Genomic DNA, 13803 nt, shown 5'->3' on the forward strand with positions numbered 1-13803 from the left:
GGTAGTGCAAGGAATAGAAAGCCCCGTGGTCCATTTTCAGAATATATCTTAAATTGGATCCAATTATAGCCATTTAATTGTAGCCCTTCCATTGCCCACCTGATTTTAAAATCAACCAAATAGATTATAACTGTAAGGTCAGATGCCGGTGACCAGAAAGGAGTCAGACCACACGCGGCTGAACAAGGCTTTATTGGGGTTTGGCCCTCAGGCAAGATTCACTAGTCCCCCAGAGGGAAAGGTCAGGGTGGAGGGTCGGGGGAATCCCTGCGACTCCTGGGACCTTTACAGTCAGAAATTGGTGGGGGAAGGCTTGAGGGTTTAGTGTCCCCCTGGGGTTGGCTAGGGACTCCTTTGATTGAGGGGCGGTTGCAAGAAGCCACTAGGGTTTATCTGCTGGCATCTGATTGGTTGTTCTTTGACGTGCGTGGGGCTGTCTGATGCCCCGCCCCCATATAGCTGCTCAGACCGCCCTAACAATAACCTTGAACTCCTCCAATCAGAGTGAAGGACAGCACTGCAGGTAGGTTAAAGATGTAAGTAGGACTTCTGGCACAGGTGCTCTTGCTAGTCCAGTTTCTCTTTTGGCAGGAGTAAAATTGCCTTGCACACCCACCCACTCACCTACTTTCCAGCCGGGTTTGATTTTTTTTTTCCCCTTTCTTTGTGTGGCGTGTGTGCGTGTGTGTGTGTGTGTGTGTGTGTGTGTGTGTGTGTGTGTGTGGTACCTCGGTATTTCTAACAATTGGAATATTCTGGAATCATCCCCACACTGCTAATCATCAGGAGCCAATCTGTAGAGTTTTGGAAGCTGAATGTAGTCGACAACACCAAGCCTTTCTTGTTCAATTCTTTATTCTTAATTCTGAAAATTAAATGAACATCTTATAAGTAGATTGCAAGTAAATTTGCTTTCTCTGTACTAGGGTCTGAAGACTTGTGTTGCTGTGTGAACTTTGTCTTGTCTTTGCCAGCTGCCTCATATAAGCTTTGTAGGATGATGTTTTTCCCCTGACCAGTATCCACCTGGGGTCAACCCAGGGCTCCAGGCTGTATTGGTTACCCTTGAATAAAACCCTACCTTCTAACTGAGTGCTTACTCCCAGCTACCAGTGATACTGCCAGTTATCAGTGATGAGTTCTGCTTCCTCAAATGTTGAAGTTTGAACATTAGGGAAGCATGCTGAGGCAAGCCTAGAAAGCAAGTTTTATTTTAAAAATAGTAACACAGATTTCTCCTGAGAGGGAGAAGGGAGCCATAGCAGGTGTCCTGGTATCCCAAGAAGTGGGAGTGTCCTGTGCCTTTTATACATTTTAGGTTTTCTTTGTTGACCTGTCCTCTTCCCCCTTATCTCTCCGCTTTCTGCTTAAGCGGCTAGGCCCAGGAGATGCTGGTGGGATGGCCAAAAGTAAGAAGAAGATGGGCAGGGGGAAGGGCCAAATGGAGTGGTCCAGGCAGGCAGCAGCCCAGGGGCAGTAATTAACAACTTTTATAACTCTCTGCAGGGAGGAACAATTCTTGGGACAGGTTACCTTAGCAACAGGTTGAAGTCAGAGCAGTTTATCTTGGTAAGGGTGGAGGAAGGGCTCTGGAGGCATTAACATTCAATCCCCAGAGGCAGCCTTCAACTTCCCAGACCCAAACCAGCCTCCATCTTTGTGATCTGACCTGATTACCTATCTACGTTAAATGCCTGTCTTTAATTCTTGTTTCACCAGTTTGCACATTATAATTTACAAACCCAGCTTTGCTTCTTCCTAGTTGGAGATTAATTCTAGGATTTCCTTAGTCTGCCAGAACCATCGTAATCTACATGAAAGTTCCACAATTACTTCCTTAAGAAACTTCGAAGCACTTCTGATAGCAAACATTGGGCTAACAATTAGAAGACTTTGTTGTTGGGGTATGTAATTTCCTTGACTCTTTCATAGTATTATCTGGTTCATTGTACTGAGAGATGAAAGTTTGCCTTGGGGTTATCTGGTGTTCTGAACCAAATGTTTGTTGTCTTTGTCCCTTATGCCAATCCAATAATGAGGACAAGGTTTTGAAAAAGAAAAAAGAAAAAGGCTTACTGCTTTTTTTGCAAAGGAAAAACACAAGGGACTCCTCTCCCAAAGGCTGTTATTCTGCCCACCAGCAGGAACAGGGGACTTTTAAAGAGGTCATTCAATGTGTTCTCTGTTGGAGTTGTAATTCACTTGTTAATTTAGGAGACAGTCATTTCTGAGATCCTCTGGTACCATCCCCAAAGTATGGATTACTTTGTCCCCATGTGGGTGTGTGTTTAGGGACAGGTAATCCTGCTTCCCCTGAGATTAGGGATGGGGAGAGATTAGGGAGAAGCAGGGAGAGAGGAAGAGAAAGAAACATGTCAATTAAAAAAAAAAAAAATTAACTGTAGATGGACACAATACCTTTATTTTATTTTATTTATTTATGTGGTGCTGAGGATCGAACCCAGTGCCTCACGCATGCCAGGCAAGTGCTGTACCACCAAGACACAACCCCAACCCAAAGAAACATGTCCTTTTAATAAATAAGTTGCAGTTGCAGACAAATAAGGGCTACATTCAAAGCATAAAGTGGACCACCATTGCATTATGTTACAATAGAGATAAGAGAGGAGAGAATCTCCGTAGTACAAGATAATACATTAGGTGGTTAGGTATGTGAGAAATAGAAAGTGAAGGGTTAAGGAAAATAATATTCCTACAAGACAGCTCCCAGGGAAAAACAGAAGAACAGTGTGGCTCTGGAGGTGGGAGGAAAATTAGTCAAATGTTAAACCTTTCCCAGTAAATCCTTTTCCAGGAACAATAGGCCCTAAAAGGAGGCAAATGCTGAATGCTGGGCTCTGGACTTTGACCTTCCCCCATTGCAAATTAGTCCTGAATGGAGACACCATAAATAGTGAAACACTGGGAAACACTGAATCCCAGAGGAAGAAGAAAAGCAATGGGTGGGATTTGAGTATTCATCCCTCCGAATCTGAGCTCCCATCTCTCCCAATAACAAACTTTTTACAACTACCTTCCCGAGTTAAAAATGTTAACCTGCACAACTAGTTCCCTGACTGTCCAAATGGGATGTCTGCAGTCTCCAATGATTAATTCATCCTTATTGTAAACTACAAAACTCGGACTCTTTCGGCAACCTAAGGGCCATTTCCATACCCAGAAAATGAGCCCTTCTGTGCCTGATTGATTGACTCCACTGCAGAATAAAGATCATTTGAGGTCTGCTTCTGTCCCAGTTATTTGTATTTTCATTATGGTGCCAAAACCATGTTGGTTATTTTTGCTTACAGAAAGTCTAGGTGGTCCATTTTCAAAATACCTGTATTTAGCTTTAACTGTAAAATGACTTGGAATGTAAGAAAGGCAGTTACAACCAGTTAACACCAGTGTGTAAAAATTCACAGCACCGCCCCCCCCAACAAACGAGATTAGAAGGTAGCATCCCTTCCCTTGCTGCCCCCCATCGCCTGACAGGCAGAAAAAACTGTGTATGTGCCAAAAGGCACTCAAGCCAAGGGGACTTTATCACCACAAGAGAACAACAAGAGGTGGGACAATGGAAGGTATATTTCTTTAAATAACCCAATAGGACACAGTAAAACCTAGGTGACAGGAAGATTGTGTACCCTATAGTATTAGCCAATGAGGAACCAGCGGAGGGATCTTGAGCTCTAGGAGATAAAATGCAGTTGTACCCAATCTGTGTGTCCCTGGTTACCAGACACCTGACATTGCAAGACTATCATTAAAGCAGTCTTGATTTTTGCTATACTTGTGTCTCTTTGGGATTCGACAGGTGAGCATGTTTCTCACCTTATTCATGATTAATCTCTATTCTTTAAGCAACCCAATTCTTCCTATTAACTTAGCATACAGAATTCAAAGAACATCTCTACGTGTTTACTGCTTGCTTGAACAGTAAATAAACATTGTTAGAGACAAATGCTAGAAGAATGTGGCTATATAAGACAGTTTGCTGCTTTCACAAGACTAAGTCTTCATAGAACTCATTTTAAAGGATAGTTTGCTTTGTGTTCAAGTTCAAATTACACTCAAGCTGGTTCTGAAAGGGGAAGAATTGTTTTCCAGAAAATACAGTGGAAGTTCTGATAGACAGAAAATCAGTTCTCATTTTTTCTGGTGTGTCAGAGAACATTGTGTCTTTCTCAGTCAACAGGGAGGGAAAGCAGACTAGCTCAAGGGACTTACTAATGCTGAGAATAATGAAAGTCCCTCTCAGAACCTCTGCTGCTCAGCACCATTATCTTCCTAACAATTGAAAGGGGGGATATTTGAGAGGCAACGCTCTGGGCAGTTTCTGGCAAGCACAATGACTGAGCCTGAAAATAAAGGAGGGACTTCTTCCCATTTCAATTCACCACTCTTAAATCATTCCTTGAAAAATAGACCACAGCAACAACTTTAAAAAAAAAAATCTGATTGTATAATAATTTTTTCTTTTGATTTATATCAGAAGGTTAAAAATCAACATTATAGGGAAGGCATTTATTTAATTAGTACAACCAATACTCACAGTATATGGGGTAGACAATATTGCAATTTAAAGGGAGATCTACAAAGTCCTCTTCTAAGAGATCCATTTAGGATTCAAAGTAAGTAGGCTGACCAGTAAAATAGGATTTCATTTTGTACACATGAACCTACTCTGGAAATGAAAAATACAACCCCAAAAGGTTAACCTAAAACATATTGCAGAATAGCATCATATAGTAGTTACTGTAAACCTAATCCTGTATATGTATGAACAAGAAAGAAAGTCATCAATAATGACATCAGTGGAGCAGTGAATCAGTAGGGGGGGGGCAGGAGATTGAGTAGAGGGTAGTTATTAACATTTTCCTGTGCCAGTTGATACTTTAAAACACAAACATGCATTTCTGTGATAAGCTAAGAACCTCTTAAAGAGCATTTTTAAAAGCAATTATCTTTGCAAATGCTAAAACTTCTTACAATTAAAAAGCAAATAATTGGGCTTATGTCACATTTACAGTATTATCCACTGTCATTTGCAGGATAATTTGCCATTACAAAATAGATTCCATTTGCTTTTAAATCTGCTTGCATTATGCAACCATTATTCAAACTAAAATATAAAAATTTTAAGTATTTCTGTTCTCTAAGTCAAGACTAAACTTTACAAAAGCACAATGTTTCAAAGTTGCAGATAGAATTCTATATAAATGAAGATATGAGGAAAGTCGAAATGCAAGATGGACCCTTGAGATCTGTCCTCTTGAGTATTTTCCATGGCACACACCCTGTGCTAGTCCCTAAACTTTGCAGGAGACTGAAGCATTAATGTATTCCACTCCCTTGTCCTCCTCAGTTCAACCTCTTTTCAGGAGACAGTTCCATTCCTCCATTGAAGAGGCAGAGAGTTTCTCCCTGACTTACTCTGAGTAGAGCCATGTGGTTTGTTTTGGTCAATGGAATGCCAGTGGGTGTGACACAGGAAGAGATGCAGGTGGCCTTGAGTTTTTCTCCTAGGGCATGCTCAGGCTTACCTGCTGTATGGTGAGGCACAAGCTCAATCATTGCAAATAGGGCCATCTTGAGTCAGTTAACAACACACTATCCCTGGATGGTATGCGGGATGGAACTCCTGAGCGACCCTGGCTGAGCCAAGAGTAGGGTCTGCAGACCTGTGTACTAGTGAAGCCAGAATTAAGAACAGGTAGTTAGTGTAGAAATAGGGGATCGGGTCAAATAGGGGATCGGGTCAAATCGGGGAAATGGAGGCCATAAAGCCATCTGCCTGTGGAAGTTGGAGACTGCCCCTGGAAGAATGGAATGTCACCAAATTTACCTGCCTTTATCAAGGACTGCAAGCAAGGAGCTGCTAATTGGTGCCCCATGGGCCCTTATCTGCCTGAATCACCCTGGCCCTCCCCCTGCCCATGGTTTCTCACTTAATGAAAAACCAGGCCTAGTCACATAGGCAGGAAGGAGAGAGAAGGGGGGAGAGAACTGGAGAACAAAAGAGACTTTAATCTATAAAAGATGTAGGGTGAGCACACTTCTTGGGACTTTAGAACATCAGCCATGGCTCCCTTCTTCCTGCTGGGAGAAGTCTGTATTATTACCTTTAAATAAAACCTGCTTAATATGCTTGCCTTGGCGTGCTTCTCTAGTGTTCAATCTTCAACATTAGAAGGAGCAGAACTCATCACCGATAAACGGCGGTATCACTAGTTCCTTGTTTTGTTGCACTTAGAAGTTTGTGGTTGTTTCAAAGCATCACTGTGGTAGTACAGAAGTAGTGGATGTAGCTGGCTATAATTTTAAACTGTTGTTTGTCAGTAAAGTTTCTATTTTGGAATAATTGTGGTATTAGATGTTAACATATTTTTAGAGTCTCTGTCGTCTTCTCCTTCTTTTTTAAAGGCTTTAAGATGTAATTCATCTACCATACAGTTTGCCTACTTAAAGTGTACAATTCATTAGTTATCCATGTACTCAAAGTTGTGCATTCATCAACACCATCAATTTCAGAACACTTTCATTACTCCAAAAAGAGACCTCTCTCTCCTTAGCCACGTTCCTCCATCCCTTCCATTCTCTTTAACCCAGACAGTTACTGGTCAACTTCCTGTCTAACAATTTATCTTTTCTGAAAAGTTCATGTAAATGGAATCATGCAATATCTGGTCCTTTATGACTGGCTACATTCACATGTTTACAAGGCTTCTTTGGTGTGGAATTTGTCTCAGTACTATATTAGTTCCCCCATCAACACTTTAACAACTGAAACTAACCTTAAGATTTATAAATCCAAAATGATAGCTTTGCATCTAAAAGACTATTGTAAAACTTTTTTAGTGGTAATGTATGCATTAACATGAAATGTATCATTGTAATTCCTTCTAGATAAAATTTATGAGCATTAAGCACATTCACAGCATTGTACAACTTTCTCCACTATATCTTTCTACAACTTGTTCATCATCCCATTTATACCTTCTGTTCCCATTAAACAACAACCCCTGTTCCTTCTATTCCCAAGTCCCAATTGTTCTACTTTCTGCCTCTATGAGTTTGACTCATAGATATCTTCTGTAAGTGCAATCATAAGATGTTTTATTTTTCTTTTTGTGTCTGGCTTATTTTACTTAGCATAAAGTTTTCAATGTTGATTCATGTTACATTGCTTGTGGCAAGTGTCAGAATTCCCTTCCTTTCTAAAACTCATCACATATCTTATTGCATGAACAGACCACATTTTGTTTACCCACAAATATGTTGATGGTAGACTTTTGGTTTGGATCCACCTTCTGGTGATTGCAAATAATGCTGCTGTGAACAGTATTGCGTAAGTTTTTGTGGGGACATGTTTTCATTTTTCTATATAAAATAATTAGAAATACTTGAATGTTGATCTCTGCCCTCATTCTTGATACAGAGCTTCTAAAACCTAAAACCCTTATAGGTAAGAATTCCAGGAGAATCTTTTGTCTTTGACCCCATTTCCTGACACAGAACTTCTAAATTCCTTGGAATTTTCTGGGTGATAGAAATGTCTTATTTATTTATTTTATTATTTATTTATTTATTTATTTATCTGTTTAACAGGATTCTTGGTGGGCTCCTGGATAGGGGCTGGTCACCAGAAACACTGAGCTATGAATAGAAGTTTGGAATTTTTAGCTCCCTTGCCATTCTTTGAAATGGGAGAAGGGGCTAGAAATGGAGTTAATAATCTATTATGTCCATATGATGAAGTCTCCACAAAAATCCCTGAAGAAACCAGGCTTAGTGGCACATACCTTTAATCTCAGCATTTAGGGAGGCTGAAGCAGGAAGATGGCAAGTTTGAGGCCAACCTCAACAAATTAGCAAGACCTTGTTTTTGGAAAACAAAACAAAACAAAACAAAACAGTGTTGGGACTGGAGAGTGCTGTTTTTTAATTAAAATTAATTTTTAATTAATTAGTAAATTAATTGGTAATGAGGGTTGAACCCAATTAATTAAAAATCCCTAAAGAATGGGGGCCAGAGAGCTTTCCAGTTCGTGAACACATCCATGTGCCAGGAGGGTGGCATACCCCAGTACCACAGGGACAGAAACTTCTGCATTTAGGGCCCTTCTTGACTTCTCTCTATATGTCTCTTCATCTGGCTATTTATCTGTATCCAGTACCGTATCCTTTAATATTTGGTAATCATAAGTATTTCTGTAGGTTCTGAAAACCATCCAAGCCAATCATTAAATACAAGAAGAGGGTCATGGAAACTTGACCTATATAGCTGTTTGGTAAGAAGCACAGCTCAAAATCTGGGGTTTAGAATTGTTGTCTGAAGGGAGGAGAAGCCTTGTGGGACTAAGCCCTCAACTTGGGGGGCCCAAACCAGTTGGAAGGAGATGGTGTCAGAGTTCAGTTTAGTTGTGGAATATGCAACTGTGTTCACCAAAGAATGTGTTGCTGGTGGGGAGATGTCCCGTTACGCTTTGATTCTAGGAACGTTGGGTGTTGAGCGTGACAGATTGGAAACCCAGTTTGGGCTTTTCTATGTTCCTAAGAATAAAGTCTTTGGATTATATAGTAATCTTATAGTTAGCCATTTGAGGAACTGCCAGATTTTGACCCAGAGGACTTCACCATTTCATTCCCACCAGCAATAGTTGAGGGTTCCATTTTCTTCACATCTTTACCAATATTTATTATTCTCTCTCTCTCTCTCTCTCTCTCTCTCTCTCTCTCTCTCTCTCTCTCTCTCTCTCTCTCTCTCATGTCCTAGCATCCTTGTGGCCATTATCTCATTGTGGTAAGCTTCAATTTTCTTAAATTACAATTGGAGGATACACTACTGTCAAAGTGAGGTTCCAATGTAATTTAATAACAATGACAACAGTTCTCTAACAGTAATTACATTTAATTACATAGAGAGAAGTCATTTTATTTCACAGCACTTTGAGCCCTTTAACCAAAACCAGGAAAATGAAATTAATATAAATATAGTATTAAAATAAGTTGAGGCTGTTATATCAAATAACTGTATGTTGGGCAGCTAGTACGTAATAGGAAGGCATTGCTCCCAGTTCTGGAGGCTGGGGAGTTCAAGATCAAGGACTGCCAGATTCAGGGTCTGATTCAGGTCTGCTTCCTGGTTGATAGATGGTGTCTTTTAGCTCACATGGCACTTGATTTTGTTCATAAGGGTGGCACCAGCAGACAAAGTCAACTTGCAGAGGCCACACCTTGTAAGACCATCATGCTGGGGCTAGGATTCCAACATAGGCATTTGGGAAAACACAAACATTCAGCCCATAATAATATCCAAGTAGTAACTTAAAAGGAGGAAAAAATGCAAAAAAAAAAAAAAAAAAGTAAAAAGAAAAGAAAAAGAAAACAAAACCCCAGCAACTATTTTCTTGCTTTTAGTCTCTGCAGAATAAAAGCTTTGTTTAGTAGTAATTATAGCCTAATCAAATATTGTGTGTATTCAGTATATTTGAATCATGCCGTGTATTCCAGGTAAATTACACATCCAAACTAAACTCAATATTTTCTCAACCAAATTTTGAAAATACGTTTTGTATCTAGAGGAATACTGAAGATGATATCATTGCTAATTTCATACAGTAATAAAACAGACTCCACACTACATTTTTCAAGTTGTTTGAAAAGGCCAGTAAAAATAGAATATATACTTCTGGGAAAAAAGTTATTAGCTTTCCACCAGTAAGCCTGAGGATTTCAACAGATAGACTCAACGTTTTAAACTTCCTTTCAGTTGCTACTCAAACTGGTGTGACTGGTGCAGTGTGTAGACTGACATTTCATTTGTATACTAATTGCTCCATTTGGTAAATGAGATTTTCAATCCAAACTTATTTGGTGGTATTTCTCAAAATTTCTATATTGAAAGGCTTACCACTTATATTCTTCATCTATAAAATTACATTTAGAAACCTTTCCTCTTTAAGATGACTCAATATTCTATTTGTCAAGATTAGATTTTTATTTCATTTTGAATAAAAAGTAAGAACTTTTAAGGATGAACTCAACTCTTCTCCCTTCTCCCTACTTCCAAAGGAGTGAAAAAAAGAATCAGAGTCACCTTTTATGTCTTTCATACACTAGAATCTTACCCCTGGAATCTCCTGTGGTCATGTCAGTGACACTCTTTGTTCTGTGGTTGTTTAGAAGGAGGTTCTGTGTCTCCCTCCTTCTCTGGTGGACCTGGCTGAGCACTCAGTAAAGGCCAGTGGCTCTCATAGGTGGACACCATCAAGGACCACACTGGGGATGAGGTAGTGTTTGAGTGGAGTGCAGTGTTGGCCTGCCAACTCTGAGGTCCATTTAAATCCTAAGTATCCCTGATTCTATTCCTGCAGAATGACAAGAAACCTGCCACGTGTCTGTCTTCACATAGTCAAGCAAAATGTTTCTGTAAGCACTTTTCAAAATATCCATGCGGTATTGTTTGTATGCTTCAGGTTCTCAGTATGGGTTTAGCCTACTTATCTGAGACACCAGTGTCGATTACAGAAGGTCTTCCTGGGCTGGGTAGAATGGATTTGAAATAAAGGTGAGGTTAACTCTTCTCAGAACTGAGATTTATGTAATTGGATGCATCATCTGTTGGCTGTTAAAGCCCCAGCTTCCAAGGACTAATTATAGAGAACACAGCTCATCAGAGAGAACCCAAATAGATGTTGAACTGTGTGTTCCCTATCACGAAGGTGACTTTATTCTTTCTGGAGTCTGTCTATTGGTAACTATTCCCCAGGATTTGTTGCTCAAGGGCTTATAGGTAAAATTACTCTTAATAGAAATAATACTATATTTTATTTGCAGTATTTTCACTTTGAGAAGATTTAATAGCAAATTTTTTTCCCATTGTGAGAGTAAACTTAAATGCAGTTTCAGATTTAAATAAGACATGCAGAAATAAGAATCTATAGGAATAAAATTACTAAAGAAGAAGGAAAATGAGTGGAATCATGTTTAAACTGTGGAGAACCTTAAGAAAGTGCTTCACTGCAGTTGGTCAAGTTGATCCTTATTCCTCTCAGGGGCAGGTCCTCAAACCTCCTGGTGCCCAACTGTGTAAAGAGAACTGGAGACATTGGCCAGGAAATGCCACGTCTTCAGTTTCACTTGGGCAGACTGCATCTATAGTTCTCCTTATGAGTGACACTCAGTTCCAAGCATCAGCTTTCTTTTATTGGAGGCTCATGCCAATTTCAAATTCTTTCCCCCATTTGGTGTACATCTGACTTCCTGTGTGTGCGTGTGTGTGTGCGTGCGCGCACACACACACACACAAACACACATGCAGAGCTTGGTATATAGGTTTAAAAAAGTTAGACTTTAAATGCAAATCATTAATTTATGTTTGCTGCAAAAAGTTAAAAATAAAATATTCAGGTACTAGGACACAGAAGACACTGCAGAAGCATCTGATTAATGAATGAAACTCCTGGACTCTCCCAGGGATATTCTTGTCAGTTTTTTCCCCATGACTGCATATCACTCGTGTGGGGAACTTTCCCGATTCCAGGGCTGCTCTCTGAAACCCTGAGTAGCAGTTAAAGCAGATGGAAAGTTGGGATCAGAAGCTACATGTTTTGACTAAGCTCTCAGCATACCTGGTGTTAACTCTGTGGCCTTGGCAGTTTATTAAATCATCTTGTCCTGTGTTATTATTATTGTTATTTGACTACAAAATAACAATAATAAAAATACCTTTTCTGATTTGTTGTTGGGCAAGTATGATCCTGGTAAAATTTTAAAATCTTTTGAATTCTCTGCCCCCCCCCCCCATTATTAGTAAGTCTTATTCAACCATTAGACAAATGGTATGCATAAAGACCCAGCCATTCTTACTTAGTTGTCCCTTCTTTTGGGGGACTACTATTGCTGGGCCTCTACTTGCTTCCCACTCTGTCCTCTCTAAGGTCCTACTCTCTTTGCCAGTCATTTTCATGTCACACCTTGGCTGGTTGTCTTTCTTGACATCTCCTTCTGACTGACATCTGTCCTGGTCTGGATCCCTTGTCTAGGAGTCCTGGGTCTTTCAGAATCAGGATCACTTCCTCCTTTACCTTTTTCCCTCCTCTATAGAGGTTGTACTTAAGAACCAGCAAATTCATAGATTTTCAAAAAGGTCAACTGTTCCCTCAAAACTCTGCTGCCCAGGTTTCTCCTTCCCTAGTAGTTCCCACCCCAGATGTGGAGGGATCCACCCTTGGAGAATCCACCCCAGTTCACAGTCCATTAATATCTTGTGCAGGTCGACACCAGGCCATCAGCATCCAGGGAGGCTTTCAGCATCTCAAGCTCTTCCTTGTACTCTCTGAAGGTATAGCCCTTGGAGAAGCCCATGACCAAGTCCCTCACCACCTGGAGCTGCCAGATGTCACCACAGAGGAAAAAGACTTCCTTTAACCTCTCTTTTTAGTCTGCAAGTTTAGACTTGCCCCAAACAGGGTGAGGAGGGGTTCTCTTGTGACGTTTTTACTGGGGGCATATTGTGCCAGCATGGCCCTCCATACTGTGGTGGTGTGGCCTTCATCAAGGCTATCAATGCTGCTGGCTTTAAAAAGCAGGTCATGGGCTGGGGAGATCGCTCAGTTGGTAGAGTGCTTGCCTTGTAAGCACAAGGCCCTGAGTTCGATCCCCAGCACCCCAAAAAAAAAAAAAAAAAAAAAAAGCAGGTCATACTCCCGGGCAATGGGCATTCAGTCGTTCCTGTACTCATCGTGCTTGGGCTCGCAGAGACCCACCAGACATGCAGATAGATGCCCAAGATCTTTCATATTTTGATCACTGTGTATGCAGCAAGAGTGGATACATAGATATGAGGTGTCCCCCAAAAGCTCATGTGTGAGAGAATGCAAGAATTTTCAGAGGTGAGATGATTGGGTTCTGAGAGCCTTTATGTTATGGTTTGGATGTGAAGTGTTCCCCAAAAGTTCACCTGTGAACTTGTAGAATGAATCGAAATCCATTCTGCTATCACATATAACTGATCAGAACAAATAAAAACAAAAAACAAAACCACACCACTCCATTTCAACTGTAGGGTAAGAATTTTATTGGGTATACTCCTACTTGGTGACTTGATAGTGACGGTCAGTATACATCTAAAAAAATTACAAAATGGTATCCTGGGAGGAGGACTCTTAATCCAAATTCCACAACAGAATTGTACACTCTGTAGGCTCTCTCTTCACATTATTGTTTTCTTTGCCGAGAAGAAACTTTTTACTTTGTATCCATCCTGTTTATTGATTCTCGATTTTATTTCTTGTGCTTTAGGAGTCTTGTTAAGGAAATCAAGTCCTAAGCCAACATGATGAAGATTTTTGCCTACTCTTTCTTCTATTAGGCGCAGGGTCTTTGGTCTAATTCCTAGGTCCTTGATCAATGAAGTGGAGTGTTTTTTTAAAAACCTGGACCATGAAATGAACTGAGAAGATGAAATATTCTTCTCTGAAAGTTTTATCAAATGTAATAATTTTCTTCAAACCTCTTTAGTTATTTCTGTTCCAACCTCTTTTCAACTTAAAATATTTACAGACTTACTACCATCCATGCTCAATACTGGGTGGGACATAACGCTCCTGAACAAACACCACTCATCATACTTGGCCCCTTTAAATTGAAGAATATCGAACTGTTCTTCCTTTGAGAGTGGGAAACTCAAGATAAACTAGACAAGAAAGCGGGTCTGTAGCCATCCCTCCCAAGCAACACCAGCAGCCAGTTAGGTGTGATTTGCGGTCCCTGCCTGCACTTCCCTGAATCACCACC

The 13803-nt window shown here is 40.3% G+C and overlaps 1 pseudogene; it reads right to left on the minus strand.

The window, feature by feature from the left end:
* Positions 1–12136: 12136 nt before the first annotated feature.
* On the minus strand, positions 12137–12806 carry LOC124965333 (U11/U12 small nuclear ribonucleoprotein 35 kDa protein-like; annotated as a pseudogene).
* Between the last annotated feature and the right edge of the window lie 997 nt (positions 12807–13803).

This window comes from Sciurus carolinensis, chromosome 15 (assembly GCF_902686445.1).
Source record: "Sciurus carolinensis chromosome 15, mSciCar1.2, whole genome shotgun sequence".
Classification (NCBI taxonomy): Eukaryota; Metazoa; Chordata; class Mammalia; order Rodentia; family Sciuridae; genus Sciurus; species Sciurus carolinensis.